This window comes from Rutidosis leptorrhynchoides, chromosome 5 (assembly GCF_046630445.1).
Source record: "Rutidosis leptorrhynchoides isolate AG116_Rl617_1_P2 chromosome 5, CSIRO_AGI_Rlap_v1, whole genome shotgun sequence".
NCBI classification, from domain to species: Eukaryota; Viridiplantae; Streptophyta; class Magnoliopsida; order Asterales; family Asteraceae; genus Rutidosis; species Rutidosis leptorrhynchoides.
In genome coordinates, this window is record NC_092337.1 from 369,352,845 (window position 1) to 369,371,105 (window position 18,261).

Here is an 18,261-nt window from a genome sequence, read left to right on the forward strand (position 1 = left end):
CGAATTCCGATAGCTATTCCGATAGTTATTCTGACAGTTATTCCGACATAGATATTCATCTGAGCTCCGAAAGTAGTGTAACCGGAATGGATCAACAAATCAGTCATCACCAATTTTTGATGAATTGGGGATGGGTTCGTAGTCGACTTAATCAATGGAGACGAGAAGAAGGCGATCCTTTCCACCAATCGAATTCACCTCTTGGCGATGAACCTGAAGCACTTACCGGCGAACCTGTTCGAAACACCATTTTCTCTCTCATTTCCAGAGTATCTCGCCACGACTATATCATAACTCAGATTCTAAACCTTATTCATCCACTTGTCCGAACCGACAATCATCCCGGAGTAATAACAGAAGTCAATGAGCTTCGCGCACGAGTTGTAGCCTTGGAAAATATGATGAAAAACGTACCAGCTTCAGCAACATCACCGGCACCAACAGTACCACCAACATCAATACCAGGACCACCAACAACCCAAGTTTCAACATCACACGCCTCAACATCTCATTATGTACCTCGAGCATAATCATCGTTCTACATCATTTATCTTCGTTCAACATAGCGATTATGTAATCTCTAATGTTTTAGAGATTATATATTCTTGTTCTAACGGTAAATCAAATGAGTTTAATATCATATTGACTCATTAAATCCATGATTACATCTGAAGAAAATATATATGTACATATGTTTTCCTAAAGATTGTAATTAAAAATTCTTTTGTACAAACTATTAATGGTGAAAATATTTTAACGGGTAGGTAATACCCAAGGAATATTTAGATTTCACCTTAATAATTTACACTGTACATTCTTCGAATCTGATTTAACAGTCATTTTCTATCCTACTTACATCCACAGATATACGTATCCGTTCACCGCAGAATAACCATTTTCATTCAATTTCATATTTGGATTTTGACCTATCAGAATCCAACAAGTGGCACAATGAAGAAAACATTGGACAAAAATAAAATTTGTTAGAAACAAACAAATTAACTATGAGAAATTTTGTTAAGAATCCACGCTAAAAAAATCCTAGCTAACTGTTCCTAGCTAACTGTTAATTCCTTATTACATTTATTTATCGCACTTTATTTATTGCAATTTTAATTCTCGCAATTTTATTTATCGTTATTTAATTTTTGTTATTTATTTTACGCACTTTATATATCGTTGGGACACATATACAATGTTTTGACATATCATATTGACGTCATCTATATATATTATTTGGAATAACCATAGACACTCTATATGCGGTAATGCTCGAGTTAGCTATACAGGGTTGAGGTTGATTCTAAATAATATATATACTTTGAGTTGTGATCGAGTCTGAGACATGTATATAATGGGTCACGACACGTATTAATTAATTCGAATATTATATATTAAACTATATATGAATTGTTGAACTACTAATTGTGGACTACTAACTGTGGACTAATAACATTGGACAATTAAAATGAATTAAAATATTGATTATAACATATGAAACTAAACATTTCTTCAAGTTTACCACTTATTATTATTATTAAGAATTAAGTATCATTATTTTCATGATCATTATTATTAAATTATTCACTTTATTAAAAACTACTGGCATTATCATTAATATGAGTTTGATTATTGAAAACTATCATTAATACATTTATTAATAGAATTATAAATAATATCGTCATTTTTATTAATATTAGTATTATCACTATTAATATTTCAAATGTTATCATAGTATTACTAAAGTACTGATTTAACAAAAAAATAATATATATATATATATATTACATATAACATAACAAAATTAATATTTTATTTATAAATGAATATATTTAATAAAGTAATGAAATATATATAAAAACTATATCATTAATAATAATATATATATATATTTGCTCAATTAAAAAGAATATGTTTTAATATATATATGAATGATATAGGTTCGTGAATCCGAGGCCAACCCTACACTTGTTCAATGACGTCATATGTATTTTTACTACGAAATACAGTATTGTGAGTTCATTTGATTCCCTTTTACTCTTTACATTTTTTGGACTGAGAATACATGCGCTGTTTTTATAAATGTGTTATTAAATGCTTTTGAGATTTATTTTGAACTGATAATACATGAACTGTTTTTTTAAATGATTGACGAAATAGACACAACTATTCAAAACTACATTCTATGATAGAATTATTTGGATTCAGAGTTCGATTTCTATAAGATTGTATTATCGACCATCGGTGAGATGATTTTGCATTGTGAAATGACTCGTCATAATCCATAAGAACGAATACAATAACATATGATTACACTGCGAGGTATTTGACCTCTAAATGATACATTTTACAAACATTGCCTTCGTTTTTAAAAGACAAACTTTCATTACATCGAAAATTTACAGGCATGCATACCATTTCATATTATATCAACTATCAATGACTTAATAATAATCTTGTTGAATTCAACGACTCGAATGCAACGTCTTTTGAAATATGCCATGAATGACTCCAAGTAATATCCTTAAAATGAGCAAATGCACAGCGGAAGATTTCTTTAATACCTGAGAATAAACATGCTTTCAAGTGTCAACCAAAAGGTTGGTGAGTCCATTAGTTTATCGTAATCAATCATTTCCATTATTTTAATAGACCACAAGATTTTCATTTCCATTTATTATAAACATACAGCTCGTATCAGGAATTTCGCAAACTGCATAGAGATAAAAATCATTCATATGGTGAACACCTGGTAACCGACCTTAACAAGATGCATATAGAATATCCCCATCATTCCGGGACAACTTCGGACATGATAAATTCGAAGTACTAAAGCATCCGCGACATGGATGGGGCTTGTTGAGCCCAATAGATCTATCTTTAGGATTCACGTCAATTAGGGTATCTGTTCCCTAATTCTTAGATTACCAGACTAAAAAGGGGCATATTCTATTCGATAATTCAACCATAGAATGTAGTTTCGATTACTTGTGTGTCTATTTCGTAAAACAGTTATAAAAGCAGCGCATGTATTCTCAGTCCCAAAAATATATATTGCAAAAACATTTAAAAAGGGAGCAAATGAAACTCACAATACAATATTTTGTAGTAAAAATATTCATACGACGGTACTGAACAAAGCAGGGTTGGCCTCGTATTCACGAACCTATATCATTTATGTATATATTAACACACATAATTGTAATCGAACAATGTATATATATATATATATATATATATATATATATATATATATATATATATATATATATATATATATATATATATTTGTTAGTTATCATTTTTATATTAATAGCCTATATGTTTCATATATTTATTTTATATATTTAAAATAAATAAAAATATTAATTTTGTTATGTAATATGTATTTGATACATTATTATATATATCGTTTGTTTGTTAAAATTATATTAATACTAAAATAATATTAGAAATGATAAAAATAAAAATAATGATAATAGAGTTAAAACTGATACTTTTAATATTAATGAAAAAATGATAACTTTTATAAGAATGATACTTTTAATAAAAATGTTAATTTTAACAATAATGAATAATAATAATAATAATTATGAAAATAATGATAATGATACTATTATTTATATTAATAACTATAATGATAATAATAATAATACTAATACTTATGATAATAATAATAAAAATAAAATAATAATAATACTAATAACAATAATCTTGATAATCCTATTAATACTAATGATAATATTAATAATAATCATAATTTTAATATTTGGCGTTAAATATAATAATAATAAATAAATAAATAAAATAATAATAATAATAATAATAATAATAATAATAATAATAATAATAATAATAATAATAATAATAATAATAATAATAATAAATAAATAAATAAATAAATAAATAAAAATGCTACCTTAATGTAACAAGCTTTAAAAATATTAAACGCCAATGCCTGGGCTCGAACCCACAACCTTTCGGTTAAACCCACAACCGTTTTACATAAGATGAATAAGAAACATTAACATGATACTAAGGTCATTACAAACTATTGTTTTGAAAAATAACATAAGTTGCGAATGCAAAGTAAAAGTTCCATGCTTGAGACATCTCTAAGTAATGCAGCGGAAGTCTAACATAGCAAGTCTGTAACAGCAAGTCTAACAACAAGTATAATAGCGGAAGCAACAACGTCTAAGCACCTGAGAAGTACATGCTTAAAAAGTCAACACGAATGTTTGTGAGCTATAGTTTGTTTGTAATCAGTAATGTAATGTAGGCCACGAGATTTCAGGGCTTCAACCAGCAGTATAAATCAGTATTCAAAACAGTATGTAAAGTATATGTATAACCGTGGGCACCCGGTAACTAGACTTAACGTTTATAACCCTCTGAAAGTACACTTGGCGAGTGCGTATGTTCACGAAGTATTAAACACCCGTTAAATGCTAGCGCGACTAGCCCGAGTGGGGATGTCAAACCCTATGGATCCATATCTAAGATTCGCGTTCACTGGTTCAAAAACCAATGACTAAACGTTACGTGCTAAGGGGAATGTTTATGTCGTTGTACAACCCACATACATATAAAGTTTAAGTACTCGTGCCTAACATGTAAAATGTAAAAAGCGCATGTATTCTCAGTCCCAAAAATAGTAAAAGCGGTAAAAAGGGATGCTATAACTCACAGTGATAAAAGTGGTAAAGTCGGTAATGAAAATACGCAACTAGTAAGTCGGTCCGAAAGGTCGTCAACCTAAATCAAGGGTTACTAGGTCAGTAGGTTGTCTTTATAAATTCTAATAGTGCATAAAATAAGTTTAAGTGTCATCATCATCATCATTCATCATCATAAAAGCTAAGTAAGTTCGACAAGAATAGAGATCGAAACAATAGGCTGACTTCGGTCAGCTGCTACAACCTCTACGTAAATTGAAAAGACGCATAGTCAGTGGCTATGACTCCGTATATGAGTCCCCTAACCACTGACCAATTTCCAGAACCTAACTCGTCTTTGTTTCACCGCGGCGACGGTTTAAGTGCGAGTAGGTCAGAAATTTCAGCACAACGTTAATAGGGTGTAGTGACTCTCGGAGGGCCATAAATCCTAAACCGTAACTCGGATTAAGACGAGTCCTAAACGGAAAATCATCTAATCGAACCGAAATAACTGAAAATCAACTTTCCAGTAGCCCAGGTGGTCTGATCAGATACGAAAATTAGTGGACAAGTGCTCCGGTGGGGTTCTTAGTGCTTGATGCTCATCACGGTTCTCATCCTTGATGCTTGTAGCTTCAAGTGTACAACTCGTTGATGGTTTAACATCACTTTTGACCAAGATTCACCATCAATACATAATATGTTAAGACCAAGTAAGAACACAACTCATTCATGAGTCTTAGATGGATGATGAACCAAGGTTACATCATATCCTTAGTCTTGACACAATTTCAATTCACAATAACAACTAAAGCTACAAACTTTACATCAATTCAACAAGTATGAACATGATCTAGGTTAAATGAAGTGATGGAAGCCTAAGCTAGAGAGCTTGGATCCCTTTCACCCAATTTATAAGGTCACAAAGCTAGAAAGCTTGAACCTTTAAGTGTTCTTGAAGATCTTGAAGCATAAAGCTTGGATCTTGAAGATACATGAAGATTACAAACAAAAGTTTGAATCTTTTTCACAAAACAACATGATCAAAGCAAAAAGAACTTAGATCTAACAAAAGGATATGAAGATTTAAGCTAGAAAGCTTGCATCTTAATTGTTCTTAAAGATCTTGAAGCATAAAGCTTGGATCTTGAAGATGCATGAAGATTACAAACAAAAGTTTGAATCTTTATCACAAAATAACAAGAATAAAGTAAAAGAAAGATGAATCTACAAAGTTGGTGAAGATTCAAAGCTAGAAAGCTTGAATCTTCAATGTTCTTGAAGGATTCATGCTTGAATCAACAAGATATAATCAAGATCAAAGCTAAAAGGAACTTTGATCTCCATAAAATGATGATGATGATCATGAAATTGAAAAGAAAAAGGAAGAAGAAAGAAAACTTACAAGTATTACTAGAAAGGAAAGAAAGAAAGAACAAGTGTGTGTGAAAATCAAATGAACAAGTGAGAGGTAAATGGCTAGTATTTATAAGCAAAAATTAACATGGATTGATGACATGGAGGCCATAGTAGCCGAAATTTTTGAGGGGGAGAGGGGGATACACCATGTTACTTTTTGGTTAGTGGTTGTCTAAAGTGTGTCATTTTGCTAGAATCTCATGTGACAAAGTTGATAATCCTTATCCATTATGCTAGTATGACTCATTAATTAATTAATTAATTTATTTATTTATTATTATGGGCTACTAGTAATAATACTTGGGCTAATTAATTGGGTCACTAGCTAGAGTAGGGTGGGCTTGAGCCCAACAAGGTAGAAAGTCTAACAAGACTAACTATTGGGTTTTAGCAATTAAATAAATAAAATTAAGCATCCAAAGTCCCAAGTAATTATTATTATAAAATAATAATTAATATTTCGCAGTCCAAAAGTCCCGGTTCCGACAAAAGTCAAACGTGCGCGCAGTCCGCGGTTTATTCAAAACGTCAAATAACACTAATGGTTATAAAGGCATCCGGTGATCAAGTTAAGTATCCTACGTACTCTAAGGCACGTTTTAACATATAAATGGAAGTAAACCACGTATATCAAGTTTCCAGAGTATAAAGTAACACAGTACGCACAAAAATGCAGGTTCGCTAAAATATCCACGGTGAAGATTCTACTATTACTTTGGGTGATTCTATTCTTAATTATACCGTGTCTTTATATTGCTATTCATATTAATATCCACGGTTTGTGACCTCTGTGTTGTTATTGGGCTTTATATTTTCTCTTATATTTTGGAGCTCTTTGCCTTTTTATTCTCATCTCGACCTTTAGTAAAGCGAGTAATAGTCTAGAATTCGTAAGTATGAAGTTTCAAATGAACTTAATGTTCTAAACAAGAAATAACATAATGGCACGATTTGATTTATCGAATTACCAGAATCACTGAGAATAGTACTATCAAGAATATATTTTTCTTGATATGTTCAGAAGTTAAGTAGAATGAAAGAGTTATGTATCATGGGACGTGATGACGTTAGAGTCTATGAATCATCACGTTTCATTAGAAACTCAGCATGACTTACTGTAATATAATCACGTTGATCAAGTGTCATTATATTGTACTAACTCATGTATCAGTTCCCAATATTACTTCAATAACATTCATATTTTAAGTTCGAAAATTTACAGAATATAGAAACTAACAGTTTCTATATGATGTAATACTGATAGCACGAAGAGATTAATGATTTCAGATATGGTTAGTCATGAAAATATATTCAGAAATATCGGGGATATTTATAATGGAAGATACGATAATATCTCGGAATATCTAAGATCAGAGGATGATAGAAACTATTATCCGTAAGGGTTTACAGTAAGGAGTAAGATATTCACTAAAGATTTCAACGGATCCAGAATTATCTGTATTCTTTGAATATAGGGTATGGTCCTTGTATTTGTTCTTGGTCTTCTTCATGGTTAACTCTATCCGTTTTCCAGTTCCAACGTTTCTGAGCTTTTCCAACATATTATACTTTATCATCAAACTTCTAACGACTAAGGTCGTTTACGGTTGCCTACAGTTTCTGCTGCTTCATTCAGCTTTTTCAAAGTTCAATGTATTGATTCGTAAGGTGGGTGCCTTTTTCAAAATTTCAGAATTGAAGATTGTAATTCTAGGAGATAATTGTTATATGTATACATATAACTATTGATGTAGACATGCTGCGAGATTTCAAAATACTGATTGCTAATTCCTGATGGTTGGTATAGTAATTCTTGTTATAAGATGTAAATGAGAAAATGATAGGGTTTCACTGAATATAGTGATTTTTCGAAAAGTCAGAGATCAACGGAGTTGATGGTAAATTTACTGCTAATGTGGTGAGATATAAACGGTTTCCTGATATCGATGACGAAAGACAACTTATATATCAGGGTTATAATAAGCTAATCCGAGTGAAAAGTCGAAGTTAACTTGTTGAAGTTGTGACAGAATTGCCTAATTTGAAAAAGAGTTGCAATGTTATTTTTGGTAATAATAATGCCAAAGGAGCTAACACAGACACGTGTTAAACTTTTACTTTGGGTCCGGGAGTTTTCAGGTGCATAACTATATGCGTTAATCTTTTCTTCCATAGATGAAGTGCGGTTGGTTCATCCTTTCAATTGAGGTGTTTTTAAGAATCATGAAAGGTTTGAACGCAGATTAGAATTGTCAAGATACAAATGAGGTTTAAGATGAAATCAAGTGGCAAACTTGAAGAAATGTTTAGTTTCATATGTTACAATCAATATTTTAATTCATTTTAATTGTCCAATATTATTAGTCCACAGTCGATAGTCCACATTGACAGTCCAATAATTCATATACAGTTTAATATATAATATTCGAATTATTTAATATGTATCGTGACCCGTGTACATGTCTCAGACTCGATCACAACTCAAAGTATATATATTATTTGAGAATCAACCTCAACCCTGTATAGAGAACTCGATCATTACTGCATATAGAGTGTCTATGGTGATTCCAAATAATATATATAGATGTGTCGATATGATATGTCAAAACCTTGTATACGTGTCCCGATATTTAAAGTGCGTAAAAATAAATAACAGAAATTAAATGACGATAAATAATGTGCGTAAAGTAAATAACAGAAATTAAATGACGATAAATAAAATTGAGAGAATGTAAATTGCGATAATTAAATTGCGATAAATAAAATGTAATCAGTTAGCTAGGAATAATTAGTTTGGAACAGTTAGCGTGGATTCTTAACAAAATTACTCATAGTTAATTTGTTTGTTTCTAACAAATTTTATTTTGTCAAATGTTTTCTTCATTATGCCACTTGTTGGATTCTGATAAATCAAAATCCAAACATGAAATTGGATGAATATGGTTATTCTGTGGTGAACGGATTTGTATATCGATGGATGTAAGTAGGATAGTATATGACTATTGAAACAGATTCGAAGAACGTACAATGTAACTTATTAATGTGAAATTTAAATATTCCTCGGGTGTTACCTACCCGTTAAAATATTTTCACCATTAACAGTTTGTACAAGAGAATTTTTAATTACAATCTTTATGAAAACATATATACATATATATTTTCTTCAGATGTATTCATGGATTTAATGAGTTAATATGATATTAAACTCATTTGCTTTTCGATTGGAACTAGAATAAATAATCTCTAAAACTTTAGAGATTACATATTCGCCATCTCGAACGAAGATAAATGAGGTAGAACGATACGTAGAACGAAGATCATACTCAAAGTACAGGTGATGATATTGAAGCATGGATTGTTGATGGTACTGGTGTTGTTATTGATGGTACTGTTGGTGTCGGTGACGTTGCTGAAGCTGGTACATTTTGCACCATATTCTCCGAATTGATTATTCGAGCGCGAAGTTCGTTGACTTATTACTCCAGGATGATTGTCGGTCAGAACGAGCGGATGAATAAGGTTCAGAATTGTGGATAGAATATAATCTTGTCGAGTTACCCTGGAAATGAGACTGAAAATGGTGTCTCGAACAGGTTCACCGGTAAACGCTTCAGGTTCATTGTCAAGAGGTGAATTCGGTTGGTGGAAGGGATTACCTTCTGCGCGTTTCCATTAATTAAGTCGACTACAAACCCATCAGATGAATTGATAATGGCTGATTGGTTGATTCATGCTGATGACGCTATTTTCGGAGCTTAGGTGAACATCTATGTCGGAATAGCTGTCGAAATAACTATCGGAATAGCTATTGGAATCTGAGGGACTCGAACTGGTTGCAGGATTCATCTCGTACAATCAGATGAAGGATTTTCGATAAGAAATAGATTATAGGATGTAGATTAGTACCCTGCAATACATAATTTACATATGCATATATAATACTAAAATCCCATAAGTTACGGAGGAATCTGCGGAAGTTGTCAGGCAAAGTTACAGTAACAGATACGCTAAGATATGAAGTAGCAGATACGCTAAGAAATGAATTTTGTCTATACACTATTCATGCAGTCAATGCAGTAAAACGTGTCTAGACTAAGAATGATAAGCAAGTGATTCTCTAAGAATGATAAGCAGGTAATTTTTGACACAAAATGATAAGCAAAACTTTTGACATGCAGACACTGTCGAAGTCCAGACTCACTAATGCATCCTAACGACTTATCAGTTAGACACACTAATGCAGACATGGTTCGCTAAGACCACCGCTCTGATACCAACCGAAAGGACCCGTCCTAATCCATCCGGACGAAGTCCATATCGATTATAAACGATTCACAATAGTTGATTACATCGCGAGGTACTTGACCTCTATATGATACATTTTACAAACATTGCATTCGTTTTTGAAAAGACAATCTTTCATTACATTGAAAGTTGACGGCATGCATACCATTTCATAATATATCTAACTATAATTGAATTAATAATAATCTTGATGAACTCGACGACTCGAATGCAACGTCTTTTGAAATATGTCATGTATGACTCCAAGTAATGTCTCTAAAATGAGCAAATGCACAGCGGAAGATTTCTTTCAAACCTGAGAATAAACATACTTTCAAGTGTCAACCAAAAGATTGGTGAGTTCATTAGTTTATCATAACAATCATTTCAATAATTTAATAGAGACAAAATATCATTTCCAGTCCTCATAAATAAACGTCCCATGCATAGAGACAAAATATCATTCATATGGTTTGAACACCTGGTAATCGACATTCACAATATGCATATAAAAATATCCCCATCATTCCGGGATCCTCCTTCGGACATGATATAAATTTTGAAGTACTAAAGCATCCGGTACTTTGGATGGGGCTTGTTGGGCCCGATAGATCTATCTTTAGAGTTCGCGTCAATTAGGGTGTCTGTTCCCTAATTCTTAGATTACCAGACTTAATAAAAAGGGGCATATTCGATTTCGATCATTCAACCATATAATGTAGTTCAATTACTTGTGTCTATTTCGTAAAACAGTTATAAAAAAAAAAAACATCGCATGTATTCTCAGTCCCAAAAATATATATTGCAAAAGCATTTAAAAAGGGATTAATGAAACTCACCTAATGTATTTTATAGTAAAAATACATATGACGACATTAAACAAGTGTAGGATTGGTCTTGGATTCACGAACCTATATCAAGTATATATATTAACACGCATAATTGTAATCGAACGAGTATATATTAATAGTGATTTTATTTGTTATTTTATATTATGTGCTTGTTAATAACTTAATTATATATATATTTATCTTTGTATAGATAATTTTAACATTTATTACAAAAATATTAATGTGGTTAGATTTTATGTCATAAATATATTTTATATAAAAAATATTCATTTGATATATATATAACACTAGTAATAATAATGATAAAAATAATAAAAATTTTGATAATTCTAATAATAATAATAATAATGATTATTTTAATATTATTGATGAAAATATTACTAATAATAATAATGTTTGAAATGATAATACTAATAATTATGATAAAATTTTTGTTAATAATCATAAGTAATCTAATAATAATAATAATAATAATAATAATAATAATAATAATAATAATAATAATAATAATAATAATAATAATAATAATAATAATAATAATAATAATAATAATTAAATAAAAAGATAACTACCTCATAAGCTCAAAATATAATCAAATTGTCCAAGCTGGGACTCGAACCCGCAACCTCTCGTTCAAACCCCAAACTGCCTAACCACTCCTCTGTTCAGTTTTTCTGATTAATATCTTAAACTAATCCTTTATAACCCGTTTCAGTTTCTCCTTCTTCATAATGTTTGACCCAACAGAAATTAAGTTCATGGATCAAAATAACCTCGGCCCAATACACACCAAAAGTCCATTAACCTTAGAATTAACCCAGTTACAATTCAAGTGTCGATGGAAAAATAAAAAATAAAAGGGTTCGGTTTTGTTGGATATTCGAACAGTAAGGGAAACAGAACAAAAAAAAAATGACTTTGATCGAATAGCAGTCCTCTTCTTTCGTCATCATAATTATACGTTTGTATCATCATTATAATCACGGTCATAATCTTTTCATTACCGTTACACCTCATCATCTATAACATGATTTCATGTATCATCAACAAACAACATCATAGATAGAGATCGAAAGGAAAGAAAAAATTATAATGCAGCAGCAGGAGGGTTTGCAGGTCAACATCTGTCATCGTGCATCACTTGTATCATTATCAAGTCATCATAATTATCGCTCATTAACCTACCCAGTATCATCTGTGTTCATAATTTTAACTCAACATAGCTCCAGCTTGCCTACTGCTCCGATGGACCAAGTTAGTTCGGCCCAAGTTGCAAGTCCAAGGAGAAAAAAATATAAATATATACGGCCCAATAAAGTGCAAACCTAATAACCAGTATAATATATCTTGCACAATGAAAGTGTGATGTGGGGCTCGCCTGATAACCACATCGTATAGTCCCTCCATACAGCTCATCCTAGATTGATTAAAAAAATAACAAACTGCCATAATGAATGTCCCCTTGGTCGGCCAAATGGAAAAAGGAGGAAAAGGAATTTGCTTTAGTTGATAATTCCACTTCTTTATATAAATGGGTATATGAGTATTTCGGTTATATAAAAAAAAATATAGTAAGCCAACATATACTTCCATTAATGATTTTATGTTGTTGATCGAATAAGAAAATGAATGGGGTTTAAGATGATCATGGAGATGGTTAAGGTGATGTTTGATGGCGAATGAAAGTGCTACAGCAGCAGCATATAAACTGTACACCGATGGGTTTTGAGGTGATTTGTAAGATGGTTTGTGGTAACGGTATTCGTGGGTTGATCAATCAAGGGTTTTTAAAGAGAGAGAGAGGATAGAGAGTGGAAGGTGGTGATCGAGAGTAGCTGTGGTGGTGGTTATCTAACATGGTGATGGAGTGGGTTTGATTGGTGAGGTTAAGATGGCGACTATTTGCAGCAATTCGAGCAGTCCTTGATGGTTTATCATAAAGCTGCAGTAATAGCAGCAAATAGAAACGAGCAGTATGTTTGGACGGTTTATTTTTGAAAGGAATAGAAATAGAACATGGGAGTTACAAACGTTTATCAGGGTGTTTTCTTATCCATATGTATTTATGTGTATATATGGATATAGTAGTATTGTAATAAGATAGATAAGATTGATAGGTATAGAATACGATGGCTAACAAAAAGTAGATCATATTTCAACACATATCAATCAAGTATCAATTTAAAACAGTAAAATCTTTTACAAACTCAAATCACGGGTATAAGAGATGAAAAGGGTAGCTAACTGATTTTGTTTGATAGTATTTGTAATTGTTTCTTAGAGTGGAGAGAACAAACGAGTTGATCATTTGTAAATGAGATTCAATTGTTAATGATACTAATAATAATAATAATAATAATAATAATAATAATAATAATAATAATAATAATAATAATAATAATAATAATAATAATAATAATAATAATAATAATAATAATAATTACTATAGATAATAATAATAGTAAGGGTAGTAATAATAATCATAATATGATTATATTTATAATAACAATAATAATAATTTTATTAAGTTTAATAACATTTAATAGTTATGATAATAATAATGAAAATAATATTAGTAGTAATTTTTATAGTAATGAGGGTAATCACATTGATATAACCATTTTATTTTTAACTTGTAATAACTTTTAATATACTAACCTTTCATATTATTATTAATTATGTAATAATAACAATACATTAAATATTTAATTCTTATGCATATATATATATATATATATATATATATATATATATATATATATATATATATATATATATATATATATATATATATATATATATATATATATATACATGTATATATATTACAAACATTTGTTCGTAAATCGTCGGGCATGGTCAAAGGTCATATGAATACATGAATATAGTTCCACAACTTTTTTGAGACTCAATATTATAGACTTTGCTCATCGTGTCGAAACATATAAAGATTAAGTTTAAATTTGGTCGGAAATTCCCGGGTCATCACAAAAGTAATTATTATTATAAAATAATAATTAATATTTCGCATTCCAAAAGTTCCGGTTCCGACAAAAGTCAAACGTGCGCGCAGTCCGCGGTTTATTCGAAACGCCAAATAACACTAACGGTTATAAAGGCATCCGGTGATCAAGTTAAGTATCCTACGTACTCTAAGGCACGTTTTAACATATAAATGAAAGTAAACCACGTATACCAAGTTTCCAGAGTATAAAGTAACACAGTACGCACAAAAACGCAGTTTCGCTAAAATACAAAGCATAAAAGCAAGTCGAAAAAGTCGGGTCGTTACATTACCCACCTGTTAATGGGAATTTCGTCCCGAAATTTAAGGAATGACTAAAAATGGTGCCGTATTTAAATAAGAAGTATCGTATCAAAGTTCCGAAAGATTCGTTGGCTCAAAAGTGAGCTATTGCCTTGAAAGGTACTTCGGCGTATAACAGTAAGAATAGGTATATGCCATTAATTAAGTCTCTTGTCCTAAGAGATCAACAAATTGATTTCGTTTCTGGTTAACATGTGTATGCCATCTGAATATATACCCACAATAGGAAAGATGATGTTTTTAGCCTTACAGGCATCTTCAGTAAGCTGGATGCATGAAATGCATCATGAACGTTACCAACCTCATCTAAAACATTAAGCGCTTATGTCGCAATACAAAGCTGACAGGTAGGATGGAAAACATGGTGATCATAACCATGTGATTTGATGTCTGGATAGTGTTAGCCACAGATTTTACTAACCCCTTGATTTCGGAAGGAGACCATATGCATAAAGAACTCGAAATTTAAGAACGTTTCATTTGACTATATGAATTGAAACTTTTGCTGAAAGTGAATAATTGGACTTATATGCAATGCAAGCCATAATTATCTATAGTGCCTTCAGGACGGTCTGAACGAACAATGAAGGATATCACCCAGTTTACCATACTGCAGGTGAACTTATCCTTAGATGGAATGAAAGAAAAGTTCCATAATGTAACTTTATCCTTTCAGTTACATGTTGAAGTTAGGGTTAACATTAACTAGAACAACATATAGTTGCAACCAACGAAGGAAGGAATGTGTAGAGTAACCATATCCGTATTACAGATGTTTAAGCAGTCCCTTCTAGGAGGATAACAAGATTCATAGATTCCTAAAGTATGTTACTTTACATTTCTGAAAGAGAATCGCACGAAAGGTGTGATCTTTGAACCAGGGTGAACTGTTCGAGCGGTTTGTTCTGAATTTATCCTTATACTTAAGGAGATGCGCGGACAAGAAGATACGTGGACCCTTGGTCGTAAAGAATGGTTTACTCTAAGTGAAAAGAATCTCAAAACGATTCCTTGTACCTCAACCTACTAATTCATAGAGATGATGTTTACGAGGATGTTGCGATTAGCCGTGAAATATTGAGAATAGAAACCCATCTAGTGCCCTTCCTACAATGGGGTGACCATTGAGTGTACCTCAGAAAACTGATTTATCGGCCCGCGATTTTGCCATGTTTAACCTTAAAAGGAACATTTTTCGAGTACAAAGACTTCCTAACAAATTTTTATAAATCTGCCACCCAAAGTGGCTCAAGCGTTTTTAACAAGGATTTTAATAGTAAGCTTCATCCCTAACGGAGGGAGAGAAGAAGTGTGATCCCTACATGGTGTAGTCTAATACGGAAACCTTTAATAAAATCAACCGAGGAAGTTTTGAAAAACCTTTTAACGTTTGATGTAACAACATAAACGGAACGAAGTTCCTAGTAAATTTAGAAGTATGTACAACGTGTACCCTTTTACGTAAAACTAATTGACTTACGTTAACCAACTCAATAAAGGAGCGACTTTTAAATATCCCGAAGGTATAACTTAGTATGTACTAATCCAAAATAAGTAAGGGTAAATTTATACATATATGATTTTATAAATCGCGTAAGTGATAGAAAAGTTTTTAGTAATTTCATTTGTCCATAAATCTCGTGAGGACCGCACAAATAAGCAACGTGTAAATCAACGTGTAAAATTTTTGATAAACATAGTTTTTCGTATTTCAGAGGTTACGAGTTGAAAAAGATTGAGTGGAAAATCCTTGAATCATCGGGTGACATGTCACCGGGTAATAAAAACTAATGAATTAAATGTAATTTTGACAATTATCAGGACTTAAGTCTTTGGCCCAAAAATGTTCACGTGCGAAGCCGTTGTTAAAAAGTGAGGTATGAAGGATAGAGCATGAGGATGAGAAGTTAATCGCTTCTTGACTTTGCAAAATGCCAAACAGGTTATGGCCAATATTAAAGTTGGAGTACTGATGATGTTAATATCGCTAGATGAGAATCCCTTGGAATAAGTCAGGACTTAGAATTATGTAAGAAAGATCATCGCTCTGACAGGTTTGGCAAATAAGATCCCTGGGGTAACGCAAAAATTTTGAATGGTTTAAGTGTTAGTGGATGCCCGAAGGCTCTGCATGACGTGGTAGTAAGTACCTTCATCACATACACACACACACACACACACACACACACATGAATCTCTAGATTTTGACGGTTGTAGAGTCTTCGTGATGACTTGGATACGAATAAGCAACGAATAATTTTATATAATAAGCAACGAAAGTTTTATAGAAATTGTTTAAGGTGACAATGTAAGAAAAGAAACGAAGTTCTTAGCAAACTAGGGTTATGTACGACACGTACCATTCAAGGTAAAATATCTTTTGAATAAAAGATTGGATTTGTAAAAGTGAAAGTAAAATTTCATATGTATTTGTCAAAATGAGTAATCATTTACTTTATTTTATATAATATATACGATTTCAAAAATTTGCACGAATGGCAAATAAAATAAATTTACTTTTATAAAACTTGAGAGGATCGTACCGTAAAATAGTGTGAAAAATTTTTGGCAAACAAAATTTTCATATTTCGGATGTTACAAGTTGGAAAAAGATTGATGAGGACTGAGTAAAAGATTTTGAAATTTTTGGGTGATATTTGAGGTAATAAAACTATTGAATTTAAATGTGGTTGATGATTATTAGTAAGGCATAAGTCCTTCGACCAAAAATGTTTAAGTGTGAAGTTGTTGTTTATATGCGAGGTACGAAAGGGGGAGTAGGAGGATGGGAATTAACTTCCCATTGATTTTGGAAATTTCGAACTGGTATGACTAATATTGACGTAAGAAGGGTGATGGTGTGGTTATCATCGATTAAGAATTCTCTCGGAATAAGTTAGGATTCAGAGTCGCGTAAGGATGAGTATCAAATAAGATTCTTGGGTAGTCCTTAAGATAGAATTTGAATCGCCGAAGTGACGGGATACAATTTCCTTTATGTATCGTTGTGCAGGTTTGTTCATTGCATCGGTTTCATTCATGGCTAGAAAGTGAGCAGATTTGGTGAGGCGGTCAATGATAATCCCGATAGTGTCATAACTGCCTATTGTTTTCGGTAGCTTCGGGATGAAATCCATTGTCATCCCTCCCCATTCCCATTGTGGGATTTCAGGTTGTTGAAGTAATCCAGATGGCTTTTGGCTCACCATTCTAGCGAGGTATACAAATAATCTTCTTACTATAAATAACTTTCGCTTTCATCCTTGAAAGTCAGTCCGTTCCAACTATTTCCTCAAAGCTTCCTAACTCGATGAGTATTAGGTTAATCTTAAGGTCCATTCCAACCAAACCTTATTATACTGCCGTGAAAATTTTTATCAACCTTCTCAAATAACATCTGCTTGTGCGCAGGTAACTAATCCTTTCCAACTACTACTATAAAACTTCTAAGTTTTATTGGCATGAGATCATCTCCAAATGACCCACCTGTTAATTTTTAAGGTACTATCTTAAATTACTCCTATATCTCTGCCAACTTACCATTAGCTTGTCCTATAGAATACTTAACTCTCATGGTTGTTAATGGCTTATTAGTCATCACACTAGGATTCTTAGATATAAGGTTTCTATCACTCTAGTATTAAACAATTCCGAGACGATAAATCGTTGTGAAGAAACGTACCCTAACTAAAATCAGGATCCATGCGAGTCTCCATAG